Here is a 19,082-nt window from a genome sequence, read left to right as displayed (position 1 = left end):
CCTTTCCTCCAGCATTCTCCTCCCCATAGACATGGCTGCACATGTCTTTCAAAACACTTAAAAATGAAAATTGCAATAGGCATTCTACTGGTAATTGTCTCAGGGACAGATAATATTTAAGTTGCATCCCAAGCTCCTAATTTGCTGTATAAAACCAAACACAAATTACCAACCTGGAAACCTTGTGCTGACTACCATTGCTGCCATCTCTGTGGGCCCTGCTAAGCAAACTGGCGAATGACCTCTGTTTGTGGAGGGGCTGAGACTTTTGTTTGGGTTCTGCTACCTCTCCTACTTTACCTGTCAGCTGTGTGCTGGCATGGAGGCCTTGCTACCTCTCCGATACGTAATTAGTCAGCATTCAGTCCCCCAGCTGTTACACTATACGTTACGCAGTGGGAAACAGGCTCATCAGTATGTTGTCCCAAAGATGGGTTCTTTACCCGGTGCGCAAGAACCAGTTCACACACCGACTCGAGATATTTGCTTTATTCCATTTCTGCGCAGAGATGGGCGCTAGGCAGTAATTCAACAGAGCTAGCACACCCCGTTATCCTTGAATCACATATTTATACAATTAAACAGAGTCACTACGCCTACTGTTAACACCTAGTTGTTAGTCGTTGGTTATTTCTACTTTTGCTTCGACACCTACTTGTTAGTCGTTGGTTATTTCTGCTTTTGCTTCGACACCTACTTGTTAGTCGTTGGTTATTTCTGCTTTTGCTTCGACACCTACTTGTTAGTCGTTGGTTATTTCTGCTTTTGCTTCGACACCTACTTGTTAGTCGTTGGTTATTTCTACTTTTGATTTAAAGACAGAGCTCCCTTTAAAATTGCTATGCGTGCTCGGTGGGTGGGGGGGGGTCTCCCTTTGGAGGTGGGTAGCTCTTCCAACAGAGGTGTGTTTTTCGTGTTATAATTAGCTGGTTCACTTAGGGGACGCTAATTAGTGGACGTTGCTGACTAGTACAAGAGGAGCGAAGGGGAGTTCTGACGCTCAAGGATGCCTGCTCGTTGTTTTGGGGATCTCTTGGCCTGCTGCCCCTCGTTGCAGGTACCCTGGTGCCCATGTCCCTCAGTACATTCATTCACCAGGCAGTCATCGGTGAGACGCGAGGCCCACAGGGCAGAGCCGCTCCCGAGGGCGACGGAGCCGAGCCCCGCCGGGCCTTCACACACCCCCCGCCCCCCGCCGCCGCCGGGCCTTCACCCCCCCTTCCGCCGGGCCGGGAAGCCTTAGCCCTTCCTCACGGGCGGGCGCTGCCGGCCGGCGGGCGCTGCTACCTCGGCATCGGGCCCGGGGGCCGCGGGGCCTACAAACGGGATCCCGGCAGCCTGGCTGCAGCAAGGCCGCGGGCGGCTGGGAAGCGGCTGGGAAGCGCCGGGGCACCCTCCCTCCCCTCTCAGGGGTACCCCGACGCCGCGGCGGCTGCAGCGGGGCCCGCCCCGCTCCATGGCGTGCGCGGCCGCCGCCGGGATGACGCAGGGGGCGGGCGGGCAGGCGGCAGGGAGGGAGGAGCCCGTGATGGCCGGTGCCGCCGCCGCCGCCGTCGCGCTGTCCCTCGCTGCGCTGCCGGCCGCCGCCCCTCCGCCGCCAGCTGCCGGCCGCCGCGCCGCCGCCATGGCCGAGGAGGAGACCTCCAGCGAAGGGTGAGTGGAGCGGGCCCGGGACGACCCGCGTCCCCGCCATCGGTGTCCTCGGCGCGGGGAGGAAGCCTCTAGAGGCGCCCGGGCCGTAGCCCGCCGCTGCAGGCTTCGCTCGCCCGCCTGCCCCCGCCGCAGCCCGTACGAGCAGGTGCGCTGCCAGCAGGCCGGCGGCGGCCGGGGTGGGCTCCCGCCTCCCCGGGGCGGCCCGCCGGGGTCCCTGGCCCCGCAGCGCCTCCGGTGCGGCCGCCCCGCCTGCCCCTCTGCGCTCCCGCGGCGCCCCGCTGCTCTCTCGGCGGACGGGCACGCCGCCTGCCATTTTCCCGGCCGCACAGACCGCCTGCCAGCCGCGGCTGCCGCGGGTGCCTACGGGCGGGCTCCCGGGAGGTTTTGCCACCAGCTGGGTGCAAGCGCCGTGCCCCTGCTGCTTCGCCTGGGTGTATGAGCTTCGTGGTTCCTGGCCCAGCTGTTGTAATTGCACACCTGCCTACACGTATACGTACGCATTTCGCTGTCTCCTTTGCTTTGGCACATATGTACATGCTCTTACTGTCACCTACCCTTCCTTTACACTCCAGAGTCCAGTATGCACACGCCTGTATATATACTGCTGCCCTGTGCTTTTGCGTCCCTTTGCAACTTTACCTGTCCATCCAAATATCCTACCTTCTCTTTCCATCTGTTCTATACGTTCACCAAGATGTAAAGCACGCAGTTGTCAGCCTCTCTGCCACTGTATCGTCATTCTTCTGTGTAATCCTCGATACAAGCAGGAGATGAGAGCACATCTTTAAATTATAAACCTGTATGCTGCTGCTCTAACTTTTCCCTTTTCTAGTCCTGTATACCTACCGCATCCCCAGCTATCTCTACTAACCTTTTCTTTCCTTTCATTATCCCAAGGCATTCACATGTACCAAAGTAACTCCTCCGGCATCAATTATCCTGTCCCTGTTCTTAACATACATCCCTAATACTTGTTTGTAACTGCTTACTCACACCCTCAATATATGACTTCATTATAGCTATTAATCACTCTTCTGCCTGAAATTACGTAGTTCCGCACTATATCTTTTGTCTGTGTACATTCAAATGGTTCCATAATAACCAAGTTACTAATCAGTGGTCTGCTCTTCTTCAATTCACATGCTCTTTACTCGTGTATGCTTTCTCATACCTTGTCTTTCAGTGTATGTTTTATTTCTCATTGTACACTTCAGCTTCCAGATCTGTTCTTATACCTGTTCTTATATATAAGAACAGACCCATTCTTACACCCTTCCATTACCCCCAAATACATTGTCTGCCCTCCTTTGCCCCACTGTAGAATAATACAGTCGTCCTATCTCTGACTCTGTTCAGCAAACGTACTTAATGCATCTGCTGGTCACTTATCTCTCAGTTTGTTCCACCATATTTTATGGTTCTAGTCCAAAAAATACTCTATCAGAAAATATCTAGCTGTGCTCTAGTCATACATGTGCTTTATCCCCTCTGTCACATGTGTAAATGTGCTTTGTATGTTTACATGAATTTTTCCAATTTCTCCATCCTTTAAATATCCGGTGATGTATCTCATTGCTGATTGCCTGGCCCTCAAAAACTCATTTCTTGCCTTTTCTGCTCCATCTCCCTTCTCTCATAATTAACTTGTGTTATTTTGAGAAATTCCACTTAAAATTCTTTAGCTACTTGTATGAAAATCATGCTGTGCATTTGTGAATTCATATCAAGGATGTTACTCTTTGCATGTTGTCACATTACATGTCTGTTCTGTTATCTTTCAAAACTGCCTGCATTCTCAGTCTTGGTCTCTTTTCAGTCCTTTTTCCAACTTCTGGCTTTGGTATTTCATCTTACATATTTTTCTGCTCTACCAGCTCAATCTGACCAGAACTAGACTATCCATCTTTTCCAAACTCCCTGTTACGCCTTTATCACCATATATACACAGCATTCTCTTTTCAAGTATAAACTTCAAAGGCTTCCCTTTCAAAGCACTGTGCAATTTTGTCTACTCTCTAACTCTGTGCTCTCCTCCTTTCCTCAAACTTAAAATAGCTTTTTAAAATAATCTTCCCCCTCACCCCGCCTTCTGCAACACTACCCATTTGAAACTACAGTCCCCTTCGTGGTTCTGTGTTCTTTCTGACCCATTCACATTCATAAAATAGACATCATTTGTAAAGCCTCTTGTTGATGGTTTGCGGGTTTTCTAAGGAAGAGTCTTAAAATAGCTCTGCCTCAACCTGTTTTGTTTGTATGTTCATTCAGCGCATTAGCCTGAACTGTATTAGCTGTCTGGTTTGATCACATGGAGTGCTGAGTGCTGCTGAGACGGTGCCAAGCGCCCTCAACTTCAGTAGCCTGTCAGGATTGCAGGATTGTAACACTAGATGATCTGGACATAAGGTTCGGAATCGCAGGCTAAATTTTCAAAAGGATTATGACAAGTTCCTCATCATGGTTTACTCAGCTGGACAGCTTTTAAAGCGGGTTGATTTTCAGGACGTTGTCAGTGTCCCCCTTCTGGACAATCAGGCCATTTGATGTGAAATCTTTCAGACTAAGCCCCCCAATTCACTGAAGACTTCCAAGAAGAAAATCTCATCCTTCTTTTCTGTGAATTCAGAAAGTACATTAGCTTTGATGAAATGTTAGTGCTCCAAGCTGTTAGTGCTTTTATTGGTCTGTTTCTAACAATAGTCAAAATTAGCATTTCTTCATCTTTTCAAGTTGAGCAAAGCTCGGTACACAGGGGAAATTTATAAACAAGTGAAATGTGTTAAGTGTTTTTGGATTTAAAACTCTGCAGCAGTGAGAGGAAGAGTTGCCATATGCCATCAAAACCCTGGATTAAATTGTTAGTGACAGGTATATACAAACAATAAATATGAAGTTTACTTTATCGCTTTGAGCAAAATAGCATGACTCAACTTGTTACGCAACATGCTCAGTTTGTTGAAATCTCGTAACTCTGTAGGTGTGGTGAAAACAGAGTAACAGCGGCTGAGCTACTTTCAAGATCTCAGCTGAAAGATACTCATGACATTGCCCCAACTTTGAATGAGAAGATTAGCTAAACAAATGTTTTGGTTTTCATCATGGAAGGGATTACTTGGTTAACATGTCACCTGCTAATGATTTCCAAACCTCTTCACAGCCTTGGACCATCTCTGCATAAGTTCTAGATGCCGACTTCTGCCTGTGAGGCAAACAGCCTAGCATAAGCCTTTTGCCAGTAGTGAATTCACTTATACTCACTCTGGATTCAGCAGGGCTGCTTGTGGCTTGTAATATAACTAGTAATAGCAACTAGTAAATGTATGTGTATGTATACGGAAAAAATCCCAAAACCAGAATGCTGCGTTTTTCCCCCTCTGAGATAAATAGAATAGCTTACTTTAAAACAGAAATTTTCTGCATTTATGACCCTACACCAAATTGCTTGTAAGTACCCTGTAGTCTCACAAAATAATGGCTTGGAGTAATAGGTAAAAACATACACTGCAACACCAGTAATTACAATTATTTTTGTACTATCCTTCAAGCTTGTATTACAGAATTCTTTTTATAACTTTGAAGTGAGCTGTTTGATTAATAAAAGAGGAATAGTTTATTAGGCTTAATAGAACCTAAGTCTGCCTGTTAGTAGGATGGTTCAAAGGTGTATCATAGTGGTATGTTAAAGCATAATATTACAGCATGAAGGGACACTCAAAATTTTTCCTTGTTTTTTTCTTTGCGCATTGCATCATCTGGGTTTTAAGGCAAACTGAGTGGGTAGACTGCTGAAAGCAGGGTCCTGCTTACTTTTCTTTGTGAAAAGAGACTATTTCAAAGGGCCTTTTCTATAGCAGAGGCGACGGACAGCAGGTCTGGGACCTACAACTTACATTTTTAAATAGCAAGTGAGACATAAGTGCAATGTGGTAAGCACATGTGGGAAAAGGCTAGAGGACATTTCCTTCCTCTTTTCTGATTTTGTCTTTTTCGCTGGCAGGTTTGTGTCAGTCCTAGCTTAGGTGCTTAATGCCTTTTGCATTACACTTTCAGATGAGCACACAAATGTATGTGTGAGTGTGTTTTCAGGTGTTTGTAGGGTTGTTTCAAACAGTTTTCCTGATTGCCATAGACCCTCTCTTCACAAAGTCATACAAGGACAGGAAGATCTCTCTTCTCCTGCAACATAGACTCAAGGGAGAGAGGGAAAGGTGACAAAATATAATAGGGGCTATCTCCTCATTCCAGTGGCAGAAGAAAGATGGTCATGGCAATGTGGTCGTGGCCCTGTCCCTGGACAAGGAAGAATCTCATCTAAATGCCACTGTGAGAGGCTTGATTAAACACTATAGGAGAGCAGTGATGTTCAGCTTTTCCCACCTGGCAACTGCAGGCAAACATTATGGAAAAAGGTTTAAAAAAAAAAAAAAGCAGTGATTATATACAAGTAGATGATCTGTTTAGCTCTTTTTACTTGGTTTTGACTGTTCTTTGGATTCCCTTGCTTATGGGTATTCTTCGACTTATGCTTAGGACAGAGATTCAGAGAAGAGTTTCCTATTTGTTAATTTTTTTCATTTGCTTCATCCATTTCACACTGGTCCTCCACAGTTATACATGATGTACTTACCTTTGTGAAGGGGATTTTTAGATTTCAGGTAGACCCATTTATGCATTTACCTGCCACTTTTCAAGTTCCCTCAGCTTATCAGGAAATTAAATGACAGAATTGCTGGCATGGAGTCACCAAAGGACAACGGCCTGGGTCAAGATCTGTTCATGAGGTGACAGTGAGGCCCCTGGACTTTCTTTCATGGTTTAAAAACAAACCAAGTAAAATTAGGGCATCCCATACATTTAATTTATAATTCAGTAAATACATTTGTGATTTTTCAGGTAATTCTTTAGTTCTTTTTAGTTCTTTATGGTTCCTATGGGAGACTGCCTTAGGAAACATCAGCTAGACGTTTGAATGCCACAGCCTGCACACATCTAGGCGGAGAGGTTTTCTCCTCCACTGTTTCTGAAACTTATTCTTATATTAGATGATAGGAGGAAAGGCCACATCAACGTGCTCCAGCGAGCTGTGGAAGGTCTCCCCCTCTCTTCGAGCAGCAGGGCATCCTCTCAGTTGCTCCTTTCCAGTGGCCTGTGGAAATGCTGGTTGCCGCCTTCGGTGAAGCAGCACTGAAGTTTGTGGTTTCCGCTGCCATCACTGGGTGTGCAGGCGCTCCCATGCTATGTGTGTGCTTCATGCTTCATGTATGCAGTAGATGGACGTAAGTTTTTACGGATACCATCACTAGAGAACAGACACTTTCAGTGTCTGGCCTGAAGGCTTCCACTGCCTCCCCTAAACATCCCATAGAATATCCTGCTCTCCTTCAGTGATTACCTGACCAAGTCATCTGCTATGACAGAAATCCCCCATTAAAAAAAAAAATCTGACTCAATTTTCAGCCATCCGGCTCAAGAAAAGCCATATGGCTTTAACGACAAATATGAGAAACAGAGGGAGGAAGATAGTAATTATGTAGTAGCTTTTAATTTACGTATAGGATGTTACTGGTCGGGGGTAGGGCAGGTTAAAGAGGCAGCATTAGGAAGTCTGCTACTAATTGTGTGGGTCAAGTGGAAACTTTCCAAGTATCAAGCAAAGACTCTACTACAAAAGTTGTCAAAGTAGGATTAGGGAACCTGTGAGTGAGGGGAGTTGTAGCTCCAGTGGAAATTAAAGTGGAGTCATAAATCTAGAGGGGCAGCTAGCTGTGGGGTTGCCGTAGTGTTGGTGACTACAGGTCGTGGGAGAATGCAAACATTAGCCAGTATTGCTTGCATTTGGGTATATTCAAAGGTTTTTAGAGCCTGCTAGGGGGCTGGTAGGCTCAGTTAGAGACCTGACCCTCCAAAAGGGACAGTGTCTGTATCAGGAGGATCTCTGACTTTTCTGAACTTTTATGGGAGAATCTGAACAACTTTCCCAACTGATAAATTATTAAAGCATCTTTTCTCTTCCCTTTTATATAGTGGTTTATTAAGATTGCTTCTTGAGGAAATTTTGATTCTCATGCTTCATAAGTTTTGAGTATTTATTTGCAACTCTGACTTTCCTTCAGGGTAGGTTTTTGTACATGATTTGTATTGATAGCCAGAGAGAAGAGGGCATGGGAGGAAAGGTGAGCGTCTGTGTTTGCATTGGCTCTGAAAGATCCAGATGAGAAGCTGAACAGCGGGAGAGAGGTCAGTGGAGAAGAGAGATTTGTGAGTCAGTGAAGCTGTGTAAGGGAATGAGGTCAGTCTGGAATGAGGTTAAGAGGGTAAAAGAGGAGGATTTTAAGTGACACCAAGAAAACATGGTGAGGAACGGCAGAGGAGGAAGGTGCTCTGAATGAGTTGCAGTAGAAAACTCAGGGTCATAGGAGACTACAGAAAGGAGGGGAAGATACAGGTGTAAAAATGCATTCTGTGACAAAAGATGCAAGAGCACCTATTGCCATTGAGAAAGTCCACTCACATATTGAAGTGAGGAAGGGAAGGGTACTGCAATGAGGAAAAAAAAGAAATGGGGTATGTTAGTGCTAGCAGACTACTGTAGAATTTTTTTCTTGATTTCATTTAGTAAGCGTCATACTGACACTAAAGGCATGTTAATTATATCGTACCTTTCCATAAGGGGACATTTGATGCAATGGCTTTTTAGACCCATTTAACTTCTTACCTATTTTTAAGACTACTTACATTCCTTGACATCTAAAGCATTTGTAGTGTAGGCATGTACCCGAAACAGTCTGTTATGGAAGGGGTTGTGCACTTCTTAGGTTTTCCAAGAAGTGGCAGTGAGGCTAAGTAGCCCAAAATGTTGAATACCACTTCTTGAAGTTTGACATAGGTAACTGTTAGTCGCTGTAGGTGACTGTGATAAAGGAACACAACGTAGAAGCTGTTCTAATGATCTGCAGTGAAACCACACGTCTTCAGTGTGTATTCACACTCAAGTACAAATGGGGTTTGTGTATAGTGTGTTTGGAGCTAAGGGAAATAATCATGTGGCTTAGATAGTCTTTTATCTGTGTTCTTATTTGGCTCCTTATGGAAAAATTAAAACATCCCTCTCCTACTTAAGTTGTGAACTCCCTCTCCTATTTAAGTTGTGATCTAAATTGTGTGTGATACACTACGGAATATAAACAAAAGATAAGCGGGGTAGAGTGGGGGTGGGCAATGGTGCAGATTTATGAGAGGTGCCTGTTACATGTGTGTTTTGTTCTTGTCCTGTTTGATGGAACTCAGGGACAGTCTGAAATGCGGGCCTCTCATGGTAGGTGTGAGAAGGCTGACAAATAAGATTTAAGCAAGCTTGAGGTTATGCAGTATCTGAAGGGCAACAGGAGTACGTCAGGTGGATTAATAAAATGAAAGTAGTAGAAAGTTATCTGAAGGGCACCAAGAGGAAAGTTTCGTTTTCTTTATTTTAATTAGGGTTTTCTTCACAAATTCTTAATGCAATGTGTTGTTTGTAAAAACACTTAACAGCCGTGGCAATGCCAAGTTCTATCAGATGTGAGTTACTGTGGAGGAGGCAGAGGGATGCAGGCCCTCAGTGGTGCCTAACCTGTGTGCTATACATGTGATCTCTGTCACAAGGTTGAGTAGTTTTAGTGGGACTGTGCAGCTGCCCCCCTTTCCTCTGCATCTTTCTCTCTGTATTCTGTATGCTTCCATACCTGGTCTGTAGTTGCTAATATGATTTTTCTCTAGATTGTGTTTGATTTTAGCTTTTAAATCGAAATATAAAATAATGGGTCCCTAGAGGAGATGGAAGGAAATAATTGAGGGCTTGCTTAGCTGGTTACTATTAGCAGTTAGTGGACCGTAAAGTTTTTAAGGGGAAATGCCTCTATGTTAGAGAGCACGTTCTAAGTTAGGGAGGAGCAGTGTTCCTGAAAGCTTGTTAGAATTAACTAGTTCTCTGCTCTGTAGTATATTTGTGGCCTGACTGTAGGGAAGACTTTGGGATGTTTTGGAGGACGGTAGGACACTGCCCTTGTTTGCAGGTTTGGAACCTATATAGCAGTTAAGAGTAATAGGAATAAGTAATAGCTGTATGACTGCATGCATGGTTTCTTCATTATTGCACATATGCTTAATGGTTTCTCGCATTGGGTGCTAACACAGCTACTTTGTAAGCAGTATGAGCGTTACAGGTTGCAGGTCTGGGTGACAGTCCATGGATAAACTTCATTCTTGTGGTACGTACTGAAAAAGCACATGCCCTGAAATGGACGCCTGTGGGTTTATCTGGAAAGGGGATGGAAGAAATGACAAAAACATATAAAAAGGATACATAAGGATTAAAAAAAAAAGAAAGGTAATACTAGGAGACAGAGAAGAAAATGAAGAGGGGGCCACAGTGGTGCAAGGTACACAGCAAGGTGTACCGATGACTGGGGTTCAGCATGGGAGGGAGCAAAATTGTAGGTCCTCTCCACTGCCCAAATGCTCAGGTTGCCCGAATGTAAATAACACAGTAAACTTGAGTATCGCTGAAATAGCCAGAAAATGCTCATTGGTTATGGATTCACATTCATTATTTACATTTTCAGGTTAATTTTGATTAATAATAGTCCTGTGTAGCCCTGTTAATATAAATAGAGACAGTAATAAAATTAGCTTCTAAATTTTTACATTAGTTCTGATGTTGAATGTTCTGAATACAGAGTTCAAGATGCGGTAAATACATGAAGAATGCATTGTTTTTACCTCTGACCTAGTGTAGCAATATTCTGCAATAACCTATCATGGGCTTTATGTTGGAATGGGGCTGATGTACATTACACTTCCTAGAAATGTTATGCAGAGGTTTTCAAAACATTCTATTTTAATGTTACTGAAGTATCCAAGAGTTTCACAACACCTAATTGCATGGAACATCTTGGCTCAAAACTCATCTAAACAGAACTTCATAGGCAGGGTTATAATGTCATCTGGCGAAAAAAAATTGTTTGCTTTTTAACCCATTCACAGCAATTTCATATTTTTTTTCTTTGTCACATCATGAAAATGGTAAACAGACATTTGTTAAAGCATTGAGGGTTTTTGTTCCCATAACATGTTCCTAATTCTTGCTTCTGGGTCTTGCCTCCTTACTATGCTCCTCAAGGTCTTTCCCCGAGGATTACAACATTTTTGGTCTTTTCATGCAATGATTATGAAGCAGAACATGGAATATTTTTCTTTTCCTGATGTTTGGCTGCAACTGCCAGAGCCTAATTTTTTTCCTAGGAACATCTCATTCAAATTTTTGTTGTGGTTACCACATCTGGCTTCTACTGTACATGCAGAAGTTCTGCCCCTGGGTATACAGCCTTTGCAATAACAGTTACTGGACATAGATTGTGTATGCTTGAATGATCCTGACTGTATTCATTATTTGCAGAAAACTGAAGCGCTAAAGAGTGTGCTGCACTTTGGGTACAGGAAGGAAGGACTTCAAGGACTCTTAAAATTGGTTATGCTCTTAAGTTCTCATGAAACCATATCTAGAGCCTTGTTCCCGAGACATCCCTGCCCAGTTAAATCCAGACTGACTGAGGTCATGATGATGTGTTACTGTCTGTCAGTGGCAGCTCTGACTTAAAAGCTTGCCATCCTCATCGCCTCGCTAGTCTTTTTTTCCACCTTTTTGGCCCGTAGGTCTGCTGGTTAACTGTGTGGCTTTTCTGTAGCTAGGTCTCCATAATTATCAGGTTTAAAACATAGTTTCTTTTAAAGCTCAGTCATTTCACAAATCTGATAGAGCGGCCACAAAATAGTTGAATTGGCAAAATGGAGGGAATACTAAGCTTTTAGATCTGATCTGTCTGCTGGTAGGTAGTGGGGATGGCCTGAGATTCAGGCATTATATCACCCAGTTTACCGCATACTGACACCAGCAGGAATAAAAACACAGAAGTAGGGTGCTTCTCAGAGTTGGACTAACACACAGACTTCTCTGTGTGTTTTATCTTTCTCGTCTTAAAAAATTGCTTTCCTTAACAGACTAACACTAACACTGCAGTCAACTACTTCTGTCAAAGGTTTAGGTCTAATATATATTTATTTGCTGCATCTTCGTTCTCAGTTTCATGCAGAGCATGTTGCTTTCACATGATAAACGTATTTTTCTAATTTCCTAAACTTTCCAAATTTAATTAGGAAATTTGAGTCCTCTTTCATGCTAATAAGTAGTGCATTCTGTCATTTTCAATTAAATGTGCTTTGCTTTATAGTTTTTACTTAATTTCATAATTAATAAAATAACACCATTATGTTCTTATATATTATTTGAACAGAAGGAGCATTTATCTTTGTCTTTAAGAATGTATTTTATTTGCTTCTATACCTTAAAACTTTCTCAACCCCAACTTTCCTTCTCATAGCAAGGTTTCTGCTTTGAACTAGTACCAAGCTTGAATGTGTAATTTTCTTAAATATTAAATTATTACAGTTGTTGAAATGCTAAAGAGAACTGCTGGCTTGTCTGAAATCATATAGGAGAACTTGAACCTGTTCATAAAATTAAATCCACAATGATTAAGTGACACCCTAATTTTAGTGGTACTACCTTATGTGTTTCAAATTTCTTATCACTATCAGTCATTTACTATTGTGTTACCAAACAGAAAAAATGTTATCAAATTTGATTCAGAGATACACAGTTCCAATATGTAATAAAAAGCTTTCTTGATTTGAAAATAGTTCCCACTTCAGTATCTCCTCCAGTTTACTTTTCAATTTACTGGAGTTTTAGAAAGATGTTTTCTTGTTCTTTCACACACTAGTTTGAAAGAGGTTTATTGCATTTTTCCCCAAAGTTTTTTTTTCCCCCAGTGATTTGTTAAACAGCCTACATTCAAGAGGAATTCTCCTGGGAGTAAATAGAGAGCAAGATGGAACTTGGATATAGTGAATGCTGGAAAGAAAAATATTTTTCTTTACTTAAATAGTAGGTTTTTTTGTAATGGTAGTGTTGCTGGTAAATGTTAATAAAGAAGCATTAATTCTTGCAATCAGTTATGTAAACACAGCATTCAGTATTTTGGTGTTGCAGGACATTAATGAAATGGGAAAGGGAAAGTTTATTATAACTTAACTCTATCATGGACATAAATTAGCCACATGTAAACCTGCTACTTTTCTCTGACATTTTGACACACAAAGTCCTATTTGATTGTGTCATCCTTGACTGTTCCTTTTGCTTTGTATTGTTTCATGTTATTGCCTGTAAACTTGAAGTTTAGTAACAAAAATAGAATTTGCTCTGAAAACTTGGCAGTGTTGACGATGGAAGAAACCACACCCTACTTACCTTTGTGTAGACTACTGCTGATGCTGAGGAAAACGCAGAAGACATTCAGTAAACAGACTTATTTCTACTATTTCTCTTAAGAGAAAAGAAAAAAAGATAATGAAAAGGGTAAAAGGGCATCTCTGGTTATTTCACTTGAGCATCCATCCATACAAAATTCTGTGTTAACTACAATGTGTTCTTAGAGCATTATAGTAAAACAGTTTTACTTTTAAAATGGGCACTTTGCCCTAAATTTGATATATTGACATCTTGCCCCATTAGGAATACCTGATGTTCCTTTTCACTCCTTCCGTTTTGCCCATTCTTAGTATTTCTATAACAATTGAAAGGGCTGAGTGAGTTGCTTTTCCCTGCAGGTGGTTGCTCCATTCTTTTAATTATTCTCTTTTGAGTGTTGCTTATGGATTAATGATAATACTTAAGTATTTAGGGTTTGTTTTGATAAAATACTGAGCACTCTAACCTCAGTTCAGCAGAACACTTAAATATGTGACTAGTTTCACTGAAATACAAGGCTTAAGTGTTTTTGTGTGGTGGGGTTATGTGAGACCTTAGAAGAGGAAGCCTTACGATGCTTATCGTATTTAGATTTCAACACATTGGCAGTTCTGAATTTCTTTGCAAGCCCAGTCCTTTATGCGGCAACAAGGTGGGAGAGTCTGAGCTGTCTTTCCATTAGCTTACCCTTGTTTTTCTGTTGTAGTGAAGATTCTCTTAATTTGGGGCTAGCTCGAATTGATGTATGTTCATAACCGCCATGCCAGCCGGATGGCCCTGAACATCACAATACCATTCCTCCTGGTGCTGGGCAGAAACAGTACAACAAATTCTCTGCATTAATTTGGTTTTGTTTCCTTCCTTCTAAATATCTGGAATTGACGCCCATCTACAAGAAGGGCCGAAAGAAGGACCCGGGGAACTACAGGCCTGTCAGCCTGACCTCGGTGCCAGGAAAGATTATGGAGAGGTTCATATTGAGTGAACTCAACAGGCAAGTGCGGGTCAACCAGGGGATCAGGCCCAGCCAGCATGGGTTCATGAAAGGCAGGTCCTGCTTGACCAACCTGATCTCCTTTTATGACCTGGTGACTCCCCTGGTGGATGAGGGAAAGGCTGTGGATGTTATTTACCTGGACTTTAGCAAAGCTTTTGACACCGTCTCCCATAATATTCTCCTTGGGAAGCTGGCAGCTCATGGCTTGGACGGGTGTAGTCTTCTCTGGGTAAAAAACTGGCTGGGTGGCCGAGCCCAGAGAGTAGTGGTGAATGGAGTTAAGTCCAGTTGGCAGCTGATCACGAGCGGTGTTCTCTAGGGCTCAGTTTTGGGGCCAGCCTTTAATATCTTTATCGATGATCTGGATGAGGGGATTGAGTGCACCCTTAGTAAGTTTGCAGACGACACCAAGTTGGGTGGGAGTGTTGATCTGCTGGAGGGTAGGATGGCCCTGCAGAGGGACCTGGACAGGCTGGACTGATGGGCTGAGGCCAACTGTATGAGGTTTAACAAGGCCAAGTGCCGGGTCCTGCACTTGGGTCACAGCAACGCCATGCAACGCTACAGGCTTGGGGAGGAGTGGCTGGAAAGCTGCCTGGCCGAAAAGGACCTGGGGGTGTTGGTCGACAGCCGGCTGAACATGAGCCAGCAGTGTGCCCAGGTGGCCAAGAAGGCCAACAGCATCCTGGCTTGTATCAGGAATAGTGTGGCCAGCAGGAGCAGGGAAGTGATTGTTCCCCTGTACTCGGCGCTGGTGAGGCCACACCTGGAATACTGTGTCCAGTTTTGGGCCCCTCAATCCAAGAAAGACATTGAGGTGCTGGAGCGTGTTCAGAGAAGGGCAACAAGGCTGGTGAAGGGTCTGGAGAACAAGTCTTATGAGGAGCAGCTGAGGGAACTGGGGTTGTTTAGCCTAGAGAAGAGGAGGCTGAGGGGAGACCTTATCGCTCTCTACAACTACCTGAAAGGAGGTTGTAGTGAGGTGGGTGTTGGTCTCTTCTCCCAAGTAGTTAGCGATAGGATGAGAGGAAATGGCTCAGGCTGCACCAGGGGAGGTTTAGGCTGGAAATTAGGAGAAATTTCTTCACGGAAAGGGTAGTCAAGCATTGGAACAGGCTGCCCAGAGAGGTGGTGGAGTCACCATCCCTGGAAGCGTTCAAAAAACGGGTAGATGTGGCACTTTGGGACATGGTTTAGTCTAGTCTACCCTTGATTGGTTTAGTGTGGACTTGGTAGTGTAGGTTAATGGTTGGACTGGATGGTCTTAAAGGTCTTTTCCAACCTAAACGATTCTATGATTGGTTAATTCTGAGAGTCAGGAGAGGGGAGGGTTAGGGTTTTTGAAAGATCAGCTTGATTCTAATAAGATTTAAGGGTAAAGGGTAAAGCTTGAAATGGTTCACCAGTGAGTTCACTCAGTGTTTCAGCTTTTTAAGTTTTTGAGCTTGTTCCCTAGCTAAAACCTTGGTAGTTTGTCACATTGTTTTGACAAATTCAATTAAAAATATTAAATATGTTCATTTGCTGAGAGCAAGACAAAAACAGATATGCAGCTCTGTTGCTTGTGCATTGTTACATTCCCGTAATCCTTTGCTTGTGAGTTATTGTGTAATTGTTGTATACCCTGAGCTCTGGCTTCCCGATTGATGTAATTTTTAAGTCCAAATAATCCTCATGACAGGAAAGTCTACTCTCCACACTTCTGTCACTGATGCATGTTTCAGCACCTGTTTCTTGGTCTATATTGGGAGTTTTGGTTACCTTACTAACTTCCAAATTCTTAGGGAAAAGCCATTTTTTATATTCAGTGTTGTAGGAAGATCTCTACATGTCCTGTCTCGGTGGGTCAGCAATTTTTGACAAATCGTCACGTAGCAAATGGCATTGCTTTCATTTACTCTGATTTAGCGGAGTGCCGTTGCTTACAGGTTTTTCATTTTGGTTTTTGGCCACACAGGCTTTGCAGAGATTATTGCAGCTAGCTCTGCAATGGTGGTGTACGTGGGAAAATAACCTCTGTTGAATGATGTTAAGCTTAGCAAGTCTTGTAAGCCATGCATTCATATAACTCTAATGTAAGTAAATTGTAAGCTTGAAAAGTGAGAGAATGGGCTCCATGTATGTACACTTATATCTCCTAGATAGTTATAAGCAACTTCTGCTGAACATTTGTTGAACATCTTTATGTGGTAGAGTTTCATTTTTTAAATCCACGTTACAAGCCAGAAATCAGGTAGACTGTACAGCTGTTTGCGTGCGTACCTCAGTGTTACAATAGATGTTTTCAGTTCTTCAGAATTATCTAAGCTTTCATGAGCTTTTTGTGGAGTATGTTGAATTTGTAACTGGCTACAGATCTGTCAGTTGTCTTGCATGTAAACGATTCTCACCAAGCTAAATAGGATTGATCTAGCTGACAGAATAGTAGTGTCAGAGTTACCCATTTGCCATGTTCTTCATCCACTTTGACCTAATTAGTGGAGCTGGATGGATGGGTCAGGTTCACTATGCCCCTGCTTCTACTTGATCCTCAGTTCTTTTGAACGTTACCTTCAGGCAGTTAAAGCTGTGCTGTGACAAGAAGTTCTTGATTCAAATTAACATTCAGGCAACTAAGGAAAAGAAGTATTGTCCTTTAGTTACATCTTACATAACATTCAATTATTCTTTATTCCTTAGATGTCTAAAGATAGGAATCAATATTTATTTTAAAATACTTATTTATTTATTTATTTATAGCCTTTCTTATGTTTGGACCCAGGGAAACAGGACACTTGCTCCAACCAGCCAACGTGTTAGGTCCTGGCTGGCAGCTTGGCCCCTGCACACAGCAGTGGCAGCTCCACGTTGTCAGACGTCTGTGCCCGTGTCTCTTTTGTTTTCATTATTTATTACGGTATTTGGTCGTCGGCATAGGCTAGTGATGGTCTCACTAATCTTCTAGCTTCACACTAATCACCTTGACTTTCTCCATAACTAAGGGCGTTCGGTGGGTGTCTCTGGGGCTTTCCCTTACCTTCTGGTCTCCTGCCCCAGGTGTGTTACAAGAAGTGTGGAGGTCTGTTGGCAGACAGAGGGACTTCTTCGAATGCCTGGCGGGTCAGCAGCCCCCCACCTGCTGGCCTCTGATTTTTCTGGCCTCCTGTATTCCAGAATTTTTCAGGTGGCTGTGAAAAGTGTAACTGACCCCAAATAGGAGATGTGAGGAAGCATCCTATGGCATGCTCTGCCTTGCTGATTGTTGCTTATTTCAGCGTGGATGTGCACACTGGCTTATATTACTGCACAGCCACAAATGAATATACAGGTTAAATTGCACTAGCTACGTGCCTTGGTAATTTGACGTGTAACACCCATATATACAGTCAGTATAAAAATGATAGAAATTTGGCCTGTCAGTTGCCAGATTTATTTCACACTTTTTAATATAGCTAGCAGCTAAGCCTGGTGGATTACCTAACTCCAAATACAAGATTCCATTGTTGAGTTTTCTTTTTGTAAAAAGAAAGATGGAAACAGTGTCTGGGAAGTGGTGGGTGATGAGAGCAGAGTGGGGTCTGCCTCTTCTGGCAGTGGGTAGCTCAATTACAATGTGACACTATTGCTGAAATCTTTAGTATTCTTTTATATCTTATCACCGTTGCTGGTGAGCAGACTGTCTTGAAAGGTCCATTGCTTCTTTTGTGACATTACATAGCTCTTTTAACTTTATATCACAGAAATAAAAATGATAGGCCATGTAAGCAATTGACATTTTTGTGTGCGTTTAGAAGACACATTTAGCACAGATGTACTAAAGAAATGATACAGCCACACTCTAGTCTTCCAAAGCTGTCAGAGAAATGTTTCAAATAAATTAAATTGTTGATTGTTCTCCACATGTGGAAAACATCTAGCAATGTGGTAAATCAGTTTTGGAAGGAGAGGGGGAAAACCAAAGGATTAAGTCTTGAATATAGGTAACTAAATACTTTCTTTCTAAAATAACTTTCCAGAAAAGTGATCGTTTTTTTTGACAGAAAGCTTTCTTCACTTGCTCTTTTAGTTCAGCAAGTATGGAATGACTGAATTGCAAGCATTATTTTAAGTGTTTCAGCTTGCTGACTGTATTTGTTAAGCTATGTGCATGTAATGTCTTTTCTGAATGAGGATCTTGGTATTTATAAACAGTACTAATAACTAACAAAAGAAAGAGTGGGCATCTGTGTCACAACTTTCCCATTCTGATACAATTTTCTAAATGTTTTTCCTGAGTATCCAGGTGTCTCCCTAAGACTGGGAAATAAAATTCCGGCACTGTGAACTGTAGATTTTATTTTTATTTCATTGTGGTCATATCTCTGCACTATCTTCATGTTGCAGCTATACATTTCTGAAAAAAAAAAAAAAAAAAAAAAAAATCTTTAAAGAAGTTTCTTTGCTGAATCAGTGGTTTTGCCAGGAAGAAACATGTCATATAGTTTTGGCTTGGGGAAAATAGTGACTGTTTTTTGTGCTTCTGACCTAAGAGTTATGAATGAAAATGCCTAGTTGAGCATATAACTAGCAGAAAGTTTGGTGACATAGCTGTTGTTTAATAATTTACCAGAGTAATTCATAACATTGGACACAATTAGTGATATTGTTAAACTCAGATTTCACAGTTATTTGCTGGTGAAACTGCTTTTGGCTGGTGCCAGCTTTAACCTCTTAAAAGTCTTACTTTTAAATAAATGCGTAGATTAATGTGGAAGCAAAACACTTGGATGCCCATTCCTGTAAGATGCTGAGTTCCATCATTTCTTAGATTGCATGAGGACATGGCGTGGAAGGACATTCCACCATCCCTTCCCGGTCCCTCAGTACACCCCTGTAACGATTCCCACGGTCCAGTGGTTTAGGAAGGTTATTTACAGAACAGCCAGACAGACACCAGTCTGTTTCTGAGAGGAGTCAGCAATACTGAATAGCAGTGGGCATGGGTGATTGGATGATTAATCCTTTTTGATCTGGTATGGTTTGGGGTTTCTTTTCTTCATACCATCTAATATGTTTCTATGAATCTGAACAGTGCTGCTTGCCATTGCATTGTGCATCCACAGAAAACCT

Source organism: Pelecanus crispus, chromosome 2 (assembly GCF_030463565.1).
Source record: "Pelecanus crispus isolate bPelCri1 chromosome 2, bPelCri1.pri, whole genome shotgun sequence".
Taxonomy (NCBI): domain Eukaryota; kingdom Metazoa; phylum Chordata; class Aves; order Pelecaniformes; family Pelecanidae; genus Pelecanus; species Pelecanus crispus.
This window is presented reverse-complemented; position numbering follows the sequence as displayed.